At 40.3% G+C, this 13,117-nt stretch overlaps 1 protein-coding gene across 3 annotated transcripts in view; it reads right to left on the bottom strand.

The window, feature by feature from the left end:
* Positions 1–13,117, bottom strand: part of LOC129763583 (uncharacterized) — a 300,619-nt gene that overhangs the window by 118,145 nt on the left and 169,357 nt on the right. The window lies entirely within an intron of this gene.

The following is a 13,117-nucleotide window of genomic DNA, read 5'->3' as shown; positions in this document are numbered from 1 at the left end:
TTTATTTTAAATTTTAACGATGTAGAAACTTGCAATACAGTGTATCAATACCTTTAATACTTACTGTATACACCTGGCTGGCCTCCTATTAAAATTGTACATAAAACAAAAAATTAATCTACAAAAAACAGCTCGATGTAAATTTTCGTCTGCAGAAGATATGCTGCTCATTGTTATCGAGTATTTTTGGAGTATTTTTCGTTACGTGAATGCTTCACCATCACTTTGCTTCCAGTTTGTCGAATCGGCAGTGAGTATTTTCATTTTTACTCCAAAAATATTGTTGAAAAAAAATACTAATCAATTCGGTAAGACGGACACTCCATCGAAGCGAAAGACGAACGTTTAATTTTGAGAACACATTGATTATCTCTTCCTTCTTTATCTTAGCAGATGCTCACTAACTGTGCTTGCAAGAGCAGCCGGAAGTTGTGGACGAACCTTCGGAAGGAAGAGACTGTAAAAGCCGTTAAGAAAGGGTCCCCCGTGAACACTACTGCGTTGAATTCCAACATTCCAGGGTCAACACTCATACGGCACCTCAAAAATCCCAATTTTTCACCACACTTTCGACAGTTTTCAGTCAACAGTAGGAACAAGAGCTAGTGCGACATTTCCTCGATCTGGATTATGTGGGAAGTCCACGGCGGAAGTCAGAAAATTGGCTTTCGGACTGGCGAAAAAAAGGAACTGAAACATTCGTTCAATAAACCAATTCAGATGGCTCAGATGGCTGAAATAAACTAACTCAAATGGTTGGTCCGAATCTGTAATTCCAAAAGTCGGAAGCTATTTTAGACTTGAAAAAATTAAAAAAATTTGGTGATTTTAGACAAGCGTTTTTGTTTAATCTTTTTCAGGCCTACTTGAAGTCGTTCACTTATTGAGTACATCAACTTGAATGTCAAACTATAACTTTAATGTCCATCTCTCCCTTCAAGTGTTCATTTTTCCTGATTCGTTCTTATTTTTTCAAAAATGCCGAACACATTCTTTTTGCAGAATTTTTGCCTCAAAAAAGATTTTTATTATAAAAAGAGACTTATACTCTCAATGTGTGGTGAGACAGTTTTTTTGTGAAATTCACGAAAAAAATGAACTTTTACTTAAGATGTCCGTCTTTACCACCCCTTTCCCTACATATAAAAAATCTCGCGTCACGGTGTTTGTGGCCGAACTCCTCCGAAACGGCTTAACCGATTTTGATGAAATTATGCACAAGAAAGTTGGTAGGCATGAAAATAGGTTGTAATCTACAGGGCCTTTCAGATTAAGAGCTCACGCAAAAAAATCGAATAGCTCCTTATAAATTTTTTGTTTCGCTCCGTCGATGGTAACACAGCATTCCCCACTTCGGGACGATAGTATTCAGCTACTCGTTCAGTCTGATCGGATATTTTTTAGTGTCAAGATGTACAATTTACAAGAAGATGTATTTTAAGTGAAATCGTATTACTCGAGCAACCGAAGCCTCAATGAAACTTTGTCCTCTTATGGTAAGAGTTTCAACAGTTCTCGTCATCGATTACTTCCTCTGGGGATACATGAAGAGCCGTTTCTATGTTAATAAGCCACAAAATATGAAGGAACCTCAAGAAGAAATAACTCGGATTTTCAACAGCATCGAAGTTAGAGTTGACGGTGCCAGTGGTTGTGTGGTTAGCGTAACAGCCTCACAATCCGATCGGCCTGGGTTCAATCCCAGCTGGCGTCGTTGAGATTTTCTGAGGCGAAAAATCTCTGGTTACGTCTTCCTTCGGAGGGGAAGTAAAAGAAGTTGGCCCGGCTCATGAGTTGTTAAGTCTGATAGGTAGGAACAGGTGGAGTCGCCTCCCTGATGTCGGTGATTGGCACTGAAGTGGCGGAAATATGCCGACGAAAAATAAGCGAAGACAAAAAAAAAGGTTAGAGTTGTGCATGAAGAATTTTGTTCACCGTTTAAAACGCGTTATCGGAAAAGGGTGGTCACATCGAAAATGTCCTAAAATAAGCTTTATTTTAGTTTTCTAAAAATAAAAATCGGTTCACTTTTTGTAGAAGTTATTAAAATTTGTTGCGTGAGCGTTTACTCTGAAAGGCCCTATATATACGATACTGCTGGGCAACCGATTACCATACATTTGATACCGATAAGGATCCTATGCAGAACATTTATTTTACTAAATTTGGCTTAAACCATATAGATAACCACAAAATTTAACCTCCATTCCCTTTTTTCGATGTAAGTATGTCTGTATTCATTCGAAAATTTCACCATTTTCAAACAGACCGAATTTATTTGCATTGTTGAATGACAGATGGCGCTACATACGCTTCATCGATATTTCATTTCGATATTTCACACATGCGCAAGTAACCTCGTTTCGTCTAAAGCTAGGCGCATAGTCGGAGTGCTAGAAGATTTTTTAAATGAGTACAACGAATTATTGAAATACTTCAAATCACACTTGCTTGGATTACAAAAAGACGATCACGATATCATCAATTGTGATAAAACACCAGCTACAGAGCATGTGTATAGATTCAATTCGCAAGCGTTGCTGAAATCATTGTAGACGATTGCACAATGACGCGAGAAATAGTGAAATAGGAAATTAGGAAATTGCCATTCAAAGACATCGTTAGCTGTGCCAACAAAAGCGATGTGAAGAAGAATGCATTCACTAGTGAGACGCTATCATGAGCAAAGCCGACACAGCCTCTTCTATTGGCAGGTCAAAATGCAATGCATTATCATGACATTACAGCGCGTGTGTTCAAACGTACAATGAAGTTCTTAATGAGCATTTTTACAACATAACACGTCTTCGGTTTCACGCGTTGGTAAAGGGTGTGTCACATCAAATTGCATCACGGAAAAAACGCTGTAGAAATTCGCCCAGTAGACCGATCCTTTTGAAAATTTTAGACAGTAAAATAAAAACTACTAAACAACTTTTGGCATTTTCTTTTTATTCATACTTCGAGCCCAAGCCCGTATGCTCGCACCTTCTTCTTTACCCCGTCCATAAGGTTCTGTACAACGTCAGGTTGTAGTTTTTTTTAACAGAAATCCATTTTCTCTTGAAGTCCGCCTCCGATTTGACAACTTTTGGGTTCTTCCGGAGGGCCTGCTTCATAATCGCCAAATATTTCTCTATTGGGCGAAGCTCCGGCGCGTTGGGCGGGTTCATTTCCTTTGGCACGAAGGTGACCCCGTTGGCTTCGTACCACTCCAACACGTCCTTTGAATAGTGGCACGAAGCGAGATCCGGCCAGAAGATGGTCGGGCCCTCGTGCTGCTTCAATAGTGGTAGTAAGCGCTTCTGTAGGCACTCCTTAAGGTAAACCTGCCCGTTTACAGTGCCGGTCATCACGAAGGGGGCGCTCCGCTTTCCGCAAGAGCAGATCGCTTGCCACACCATGTACTTTTTGGAAAACTTGGATAGTTTCTGCTTGCGAATCTCCTCCGGAACGCTGAATTTGTCCTCTGCGGAGAAGATCAACAGGCCCGGCAGCTGACGAAAGTCCGCTTTGACGTAGGTTTCGTCGTCCATTACCAGGCAATGCGGCTTCGTCAGCATTTCGGTGTACAGCTTCCGGGCTCGCGTCTTCCCCACCATGTTTTGCCTTTCGTCGCGGTTAGGAGCCTTCTGAACCTTGTATGTACGCAGGCCCTCCCGCTGCTTGGTCCGCTGGACGAATGAACTTGACAAATTCAGCTTATTGGCGACATCCCGGACCGAACTTCTCGGATCACGTCTAAACTGCTTAACTACGCGCTTGTGATCTTTTTCACTGACGGCCGTTCTTCACCTTCCGGTCGATGGTTAGGTTCTCGAAGTATCGTTTTAGTACTCTGCTGACCGTGGATTGGACGATTCCCAGCATCTTACCGATGTCCCGATGTGACAACTCCGGATTCTCGAAATGAGTGCACAGGATTAATTCACGACGCTCTTTTTCGTTCGACGACATTTTTCCAAATTTACGAAAAATTGACAGTGAAGCATGGCCAACGTGATCTATACACTATTATCTGATTATAAGCGAAAGCTGAAGATATAATTCCTAAAACTTAAATTTCTACAGCGTTTTTTCCGTGATGCAATTTGATGTGACACACCCTTTAGATGAATCCAGATGGAAACAATTCAATTCATTCTTTTATAATTTGGTTAGTCAACAAAATACGCCCAGAGGAAATAGTTTTCCTGGGAAATTAAAAATCTATCTATTGCTCACCCGTATTCTAAAATCAACTAAATTCAACTCAAGTCCAATCTAGTTGTGCAAATGTGGCAATCTGGCTACGTAACTGGACATATTTTCGAGTGGAATAAACGTGCTCTTTCGTGTCAAATATGTGCTCATTGTACATCCAAACCGATATGGCGGTTCTCAGATTTTCGTTGGAAGTGAAAATTTTGTTCTTTGTCGCGAACCATTAGACCCGAGTTTTTTTTTATTTTTTTGTTAGGGTGACCATTTTCATTTTAGGGTGGTCCGAATCAAATTTTTCCACTTTTTTCAAAAAATGACTTTTTAAAAAAAAATCATAACTTTTGAACTACTGAGTCGATTTAGATGATCAACATATCAAATTAAAGCCAATTAGCTGATCTTTTTCTAAAAAAATACTAGAGTCGCACAAAATTTGAATTTTGTTTTCGTTATCATTGATTGTATTTGTTTTTTTAGTTTTCATGGTCTCGGGACCAAAGGCGCTATTTTTTTATAATTTTGTTTTGGAAAGCTGATTTTTTACATAACATATCTCGAAACCAGAGAGGTGTTTTTTTTTGTTTTTAAGTTATGATTTTTCAAAGTTAACCGTAATCATTTCGTAATTTTTTATTGTATTTATTATTTATAGCTTGCAAGGTTTCGGGTCCGAGGCCACTATATTTTTTTATATTTTTTCTTGGAAGCTGAAAATTTTTTTACATAACATATCTCGAAACCGGAGAGGTGTTTTTTTTTGTTTTTAAGTTATGATTTGTCAAAGTTAACCGTAATTATTTCGTAATTATTCATTGTATTTATTATTTATAGCTTGCAAGGTTTCGGGTCCAAGAGCGCTATATTTTTTTATATTTTTTCTTGAAAGCTGAGATTTTTTTACATAACATATCCCGAAACCAGAGAGGCGTTGTTTTGTTTTTAAGTTATGATTTTTCAAAGTTAACCGTAATTGAGTCGTAATTATTCATTGTATTTATTATTTACTGGCTGACCCGATAAACTTAGACCCGCCCAAAATTTATTTTTTGTTTTCAATACCTCCAAACATTCACGTTTTCTTACTTACGGTCATGGGTCCATTCGTAGAATTGTTCATTGATTCAACTTCTAATTGACCCTTTACAGTTTACTTTTAATATAAATTTCCTAGGACTTCTACCAAAACTCGTCATTATAATATCAGATTATTTTCAGACACAATTCTCGTTCAAGATTTTTCAATCACTTGCAAATAACATGTTTCTCCATTACATCGGATAAATGTTTGATACAGAAAATATGACAGAATGAAGATAGCCCTAAATCGGATAACTCCAATCGGCTAGATGTTTTACAAAAAAAATATTTTTCAATGTTTTTCACTGAAATTAAAACAGACCAAAAAGTAGAACATTTTGTTCGATGCCGCAAAGTGGCGCAAGTGGCGCCAAAGTCAAAGTTTGAGTTTTATGAAAATCGAAAAATCACCCAGTAAAGCGAATCGGGGTTTACGAAAAAAAAATTTTATACCAAAATACATGAAACGGCGAGATCTAGTGTCATCTCGAGAATAAATTTTTATCATAAATCGACATTCTGAGACGTTTTTTTTTCGAAATATGAAACGGAAAGTATTGTTTTGGGTACCAATAAAAATAGTTATCTCGATTTTTCATTCGGCACTTGCTGCGAAATGTTTTTTTTTTTTTTTTTCCCAAAATATATTTTTTATTAAGGCACATGTGGCGTTAGCCTGACGGGGCCGGGAGTCCAATATTTTGACATATTTTGTCTTACAACTATGTTAGTAATATGTAACCGATTACTCGCGGTTGGCTCGAGGTTAGTATTACAAGTGTTCTCATAATTGGTATGTTGCAGTCTTCGATGCTCTATACGTGTGCCCGACACGGGCTACTTCCTATTGGGATGCAGCTGACCATTAATCAGCAACGCTCCCTAGTCTGTACCCCATATCTAGCGTGGTGCGTCTTTCTCGACTCGAGGAATCCAGGATAGAATGGTCACTAGCCGGCGCAATCATCAGTTCGTGTAGAGTTGTCATGAGCGGTACAACCTTTGGCTCTTGTTGAATGATCAGTGGACTGCACAACCTTTGGCCCGTGCATCTGTAAAGAGTGTGTGTATGTATTGCCGCGACTAAGTAAATGTTTATCGATCGCTAGGAGGGATATGAAACGGGGACACAACGAAGGAAACATCATTAAACGTTGACATCGGCGTTTCTGAGGAACAGGTATAGATGAAGCAGAAGATCAGGATCCCGGCTACCTAAGATATCCCGGACGGGGATATCCGATTGTCTGCCTTTTGCTCTCAGTGCTCTAGAGAGCTGAGAGCGAACAGCATGGAACCGGATACACGACCAGACAACATGCTCGATGTCGTGGTAGCCATCGCCACAATCACAAAGATTGTTTGCTGCGAGCCCAATGCGATAGAGATGCGCGTTTAGGTTGTAGTGATTGGACATAAGCCGAGATATCACGCGAATGAAATCACGACCTACATTCAATCCCTTAAACCATGCACTCGTCGAGACCTTAGGGATAATCGTGTGTAACCAACGACCGAACTCATCTTCACTCCACATGCGCTGCCAACTAACGAGTGTGTCCTGACGAGGAATGTGAAAAAATTCATTATAGGCAATTTGCCTTTCAAAAAGTGTGCCTTCTGAAGCGCCCACCTTAGCTAGCGAGTCCGCTTTCTCATTCCCCGGAATCGAGCAATGAGAGGGAACCCATGCTAAGGTAATCTTGAATAATTTTTCGACCAAAACACTCAATAGATGTCTTATTCTTGTTAGGAAATAAGATGAGCGTTTATCAACTTTCATTGAGCGGATTGCCTCTATTGAGCTGAGACTGTCTGAAAAAATAAAATAATGGTCGATGGGCAGTGTTTCAATGATCCCTAGAGCATAGTATATCGCACCCATTTCTGCGACATACACGGAACAAGGATCTTTGAGTTTGAAAGAGGCACTGGAATTTTCATTGAAGATGCCGAAGCCAGTGGACCCGTTTATGTATGAACCGTCAGTAAAGAACATTTTATCAGATCCAACTTTCCCATATTTTTCCGAAAATATCGACGGAATAACATTGGAGCGTAGGTGATCTGGTATTCCATGGATTTTTTGTCGCATGGACAGATCAAAAATGACAGAGGAATTGCAAAAGTATGGGAAGCAAACTTGGTTGGAGATGCCTGGTGAAGGGTGCACGTCGTGGGTAAGGTACTCATGGTATAAAGACATAAAACTTGACTGAGGAGTCAGCTGGAGTAGATTTTCGAAGTTATCAATCACCAATGGATTCATGATCTTGCAACGGATGAGAAATCTGTAGGATAATTCTGTGAACCGAAGAGTAAGCGGGGGTACTCCTGCCAAAACTTCGAGACTCATCGTATGTGTCGAATGCAAACACCCCATGGCTATACGCAAGCAACGATATTGTATTCTCTCCAGCTTGAGAATATGAATCCTGGCAGCTGATCGGAAGCAAAAACTGCCATATTCTAACACTGACAATATCGTTGTTTTGTACAACTGAATGAGGTCTCCTGGATGGGCACCCCACCATGTTCCGGTAATTGTTTGGAGAAAATTGATTCTTTGCTGGCATTTCTGTTTCAAATACGCAATGTGTCTCCCCCAGGTACACTTAGAATCAAAATATACACCCAGGTATTTGAAAAACATAGAGTGTTGGATCGTTTTGCCGGATAGGTGAAGCTGGAATTGGGAGGGTTCGTGCTTCCTAGAAAAAACGACCATTTCAGTTTTCTCCGTAGAGAATTCGATACCCAGCTTGAGGGCCCACGTGAACAGATTGTTCATGGTATCTTGCAACGACTTTTGCAGAGCGACGGGATTAGTACCCGTGATGGAAATAACTCCATCGTCTGCAAGTTGTCTCAGCGTGCAGTCTCTAGTTAGACAATCATCCATATCATTGACGTAAAAACTGTACAAGAGGGGGCTTAGGCAGGAGCCTTGCGGTAGGCCCATAAAACTGTAACGAGAAGATTTTGAGTTGCCATGAGAGAAATTCATGTGCTTTTCTGACAGTAAATTGTACAGGAAATTATTCAGAATTGGTGAAAGTCCACGATTATGAAGCTTCTCTGAGAGAATTTCCATGGAAACTGAATCAAATGCCCCTTTGATATCGAGAAAAACGGAAGCCATTTGTTCTTTGCGAGCAAATGCGATTTGGATTTCAGAAGATAGCAGCGCGAGACAATCATTCGTCCCTTTACCTCGGCGGAAGCCAAACTGCGTATTTGACAGCAAATTGTTCGTTTCGACCCACTTGTCTAAACGAAGTAGAATAATTTTCTCTAACAATTTGCGAATACAGGATAACATTGCAATCGGCCTATACGAGTTGTGATCGCAAGCCGGCTTGTTGGGTTTTCGTATGGCTATCACTCTCACTTGTCTCCAGTCATGCGGGACAATATTCAGCTCCAGAAACTTGTTGAACAAGTTCAGCAAACGCTGTTTTGCCAAGTCGGGAAGATTTTTCAACAAGTTGAATTTAATCTTGTCCGACCCCGGAGCTGAATTGTTACATGAGAGGAGGGCAATTGAGAATTCTACCATCGAAAAATTCTCATAATCGCATTGAAGCGGAATATCGCGTACGACGCTTTGTGCAGGAACAGAATCGGGACAAACCTTCCTTGCAAATTTGAAAATCCAACGGTCAGAGTATTCCTCGCTTTCATTGGTATGGTTCCAGCCACGCATTCTCCTAGCCGTATTCCAAAGAGTGCTCATAGCGGTCTCCCTTGACAAACCATTGACGAATTTCCGCCAATATCCACGCTTTTTTGCTTTAATCAGACCTTTTAGTTTGGCTTCTAGAGCTTGGTACTTTCGAAACCATTCCACTAATCCAGTTTTCCTGAATTTTTTGAAAGCGGATGATTTTTCAAGGTAGACCTTTGAACATTCCTTGTCCCACCAAAGTGATGGAGGACGACGTCGGAAAGTGGTAGCCGGTACACGTTTCTTTTGAGCTTGAAGTGCGCTATCGTAAATCAAACTTGATATAAAATTATACTCTTCAAGGGGAGGAAGTTCATGCATCGAAATGATTGCTTCAGATATTAATTCTGCAAATTTTCTCCAGTCAATATTCTTCGTGAGGTCATACGCAATATCGACTGACTCACTAGATTTTGATTCATTGGCGATCGATAAAATTATTGGTAGGTGATCACTACCGTGGGGATCTTGGATTACCTTCCATGTGCAATCCAGGGATAATGAAGAAGAGCAGAGAGATATGTCTAGCATGCTTGCCCGTGCAGGAGGGTTGGCTATCCTAGTTGCTTCCCCAGTATTTAAAACTGTCATGTTGAAGTTGTCGCACAGATCATAAATCAACGTGGCACGGTTGTCATCGTAGAGTGACCCCCATGCTGTTCCATGGGAGTTGAAGTCACCTAAGATTAACCGCGGCTCCGGCAATGCCTCGATAATATCAAAGAACTGATGGCGGCCTACCGTAGTCCTGGGAGGAATATATATCGAAGCAATGCAGAGTTCTTTGCCATTGATTTGTATCTGGCAAGCGACAACTTCAATGCCTGTAATCGATGGGATAGTGACTCTATAGAAGGAGTGACGTTTTTTGATCCCCAATAGTACGCCACCAAACGAGTCGTTACGATCTAGGCGAATAATGTTGAAATCGTGAAAATTCAGCTCGTCGGCTGAACAAAGCCATGTTTCACAGAGAGAAAATACATCACAGTTAGAACTGTGAACTAAAAATTTAAATTGGTCTAGTTTAGGGATGATGCTTCTGCAATTCCACTGTATGACAGTGGTCAAATCCTTGACCTCGTGCACTGAATTAGGCATCGAGGGAAATGAACGCTGCTAAAAAGCCACATTTTTCTTTCAAAAATGTTCTCACAACCGGAAGCAAACATAATACTATGCTTTTAAGAGGATCATTTATATTTAAAGCATTTAAAATGTTATCCACAAGGTCTGAAAGCGCAAGCAGGCCAGGTAGTGGCTGTTGCTTCGACCGCGAAAATGGAACAGACGTGTTCGTTGTTGTTCCGGGAAGTGCTGAGGACCCCTGGTTGGTAGCATGACCACGTAAACCGGGAGGTACTTGCTTCGGCCTATTCTCAGCACGTTCAGTTCGAGGCTTCATTCCAACTTGGGAAGTTTCGGTATTCTTTCTGGGGAGTGATGGAAAAGAAGTAATTTTTCTTTTCCTGATGGCACCCTGCGATGTACCGGAACATCCGGCATTGGGAGCGTCAGCAACAGGCTCGTCGTTCTGCAGAATGGAGTAGGGATTGTCCTGTGTCGTTGGCACGGAACTCTTAAGCATTTCTGCAAAAGTCCGCTTGGAACGTTCCTTTAAGGAACGCTTGAGTTTTTCCCCTCGTTGTTTGTACACCGGGCATTGAATAAGATCATGAGGAGTCCCGCCGCAATGAAGACACTTGTGCTCTTTCGCGCAAGGATTCTCATCATGGCTCTCTCCACAATCTGCGCAACGTTTTTTATTGCAACAATAGGCGGCCGTGTGACCGAGTTGCATACATTTGTTGCATTTCATTACCCGGGGTACAAACAATCGAACAGGTAAACGAAGTGCCCCTATTGCAACGTAATTTGGAAGGGCGGAACCCTCAAAAGTCACACGAAAAGAGTTTGTCCGATTGAGAATTCTTTTGTCATTTTTATGTGACACAGATTTCAGTCGATCGCATGCCAGAATCTTCACAGTTTTTAGTGTGGAATTCTTGAAGCGACCGACACCATCAATTATCTCTTTTCGGGTCAAACCCTTTTCGGTTATTACGCCGTCTATTTCGACGTTGCAACAGGGTACGTATACACGATACTCAATCGCAAAGAGGTCGCAGCGCGTTATTTTGTTCGCTTGGGTCCTGCTTGAGACGACAACTCGTAGTTTGTCTGGTCCCATCCGTGTAATTTCGGTAACGTCAGAAAAATGTTGAGTTAGTTCCTTCGAGATGCGAATGACATTGAGAGGTTTGGATTTTCGTCTAAAGTACACAATGAATGGGCCTTTGGAGCCTTCAGGGTATTCTTTAGGACGAAAATCCTGTTTCTCGTCGATTTCCTCATCTTCGGAACTATCAACTTCGTAAACAGAATTTTCTACCTCAATTTCTGCTTCATCCTCCTGCTCTTCAGGAGGAGGTTCGGTATCAGAAATATTCAATTGCGTCAACGGGGGGTCCTTTCCGCCCTCAGCCATATTAAAAAAAATCGGCCAACTGTTCGATATGAACAGAAAATAATAATTATCAAAATGAATAAGTAAAAAAAATATTATAAGGTTATGCTGCGGATAATATTTATATTAATTTATTTTATTTATATAAAATTCTAAAATGAAAAAAAGTTCCAATAAAATTTCAACGGTAATGTAACCAAGAAAAAAAAAGACACCCCTAATGCCAACGTTTGCCGATTTGGTAAACACACAGATGAACAATGGTGTAAATCGAGCACAGATGGTAGAAGGAATGATAGGAGGACAAAAGAAAAATAAACTTATACTTGCCGCTGCTGTGTGGCGTGTGTGATGAATCTGTATGAATTGTATCCTCTGCGTCTCGGTCGCGCACCACTTTGAGCTTCGCTCTACTCGCAAGCGCAACCGATGAAAAAAAAACACAGTCTGATTCGATGTGGAAAAAAACACCTTTGTTGGATCGTTTCGAAAACCTATCCGATCTACTTGCGAGTTATCGAACGAATGAAATGTTGATTTGCACGATAATATACCCTTTGCAATTCGAACTTCATTAATTAGTGTCACAGACCTTAAAATTTGAGTATTTTTTTGAAAAACGAAAAATCACCGAAAATCGGAGTTTTCAAAAAAAAAAACAGGTTTGCACAGGTTTGTAATATACAAAGCGTAGAAATTTATCGCATGTCTGTCTGAATAATTTTATCCCACCAAGGTCCAAACTCATCACGAATGTCCGTTGAATGATGAATTAATCTACATAGATGTGGTGTTGTGCTTTTCTGCAGGATAAACGGACAGAACCTCAAATATTTTTGCTTTTGGTCCCAGTCAGCTTCTAGACAATCCAGCGATTCGATTTCAATTTATAAACGCAGGGCATTTCTAAGGAATAGAATAAACACACTTTTCACAGTCACTCTCGTTGGCAACCATCCGTTTCACCCCACCAGTACAATTATCATAATTATTATAATTATTAAATTTTTTATACAATTATTATAATTTCCACTCATAATTGAATTTAATTTTCCGTACATATAAAGTATCGCTTCTCTGTTTACTCACACACCGAAATATAACCATAAGCGAATTGATTTTTGAAATTAAACCACTCACAATGCTTAATATCGAAACCGCAAAATTTACATCCACATGCGGAATCAAGTATAACATTCAGTTTTTTCAACTTTTGATCAGTATTCATTGTCTTAGGGTGCTTTGAATATAATAGAACAACATGTAGGATGGGTTCTCGTTAACAGAAATTTGAAATTCAAAATGTAACTATACAAATCAACCACCTGTCCATATTGCCCTCACTATCCGTACTACCCGAACTCCCCCTACTTGTTGGAATTTATCGACTACTTATTTATGAAACTGAAACTGGACGTTTCAGTTGCTGGATAGACAATCAATGATTATAGAAGAAGAATCAAATTATTCCTCCCATAAGCCATAAACCTCTACACCTCGGATAGTACACTGTCCGTCTTACCCCCACCGTATGTCCGTTTCGCAACAATAAAAGTTCAACCCGTCGATCTGGTTTGAGCTTGAGCTTGAGCTTGAGCTAGGGTAGACTGTACAATTCGTAGTTGCTCTCCGTGATTGACCTG

This window comes from Toxorhynchites rutilus, chromosome 1, assembly GCF_029784135.1.
Source record: "Toxorhynchites rutilus septentrionalis strain SRP chromosome 1, ASM2978413v1, whole genome shotgun sequence".
Classification (NCBI taxonomy): Eukaryota; Metazoa; Arthropoda; class Insecta; order Diptera; family Culicidae; genus Toxorhynchites; species Toxorhynchites rutilus.
Note: the sequence above shows the minus strand (reverse complement) of the source record. Positions and strands in the feature narration are given on the sequence as shown.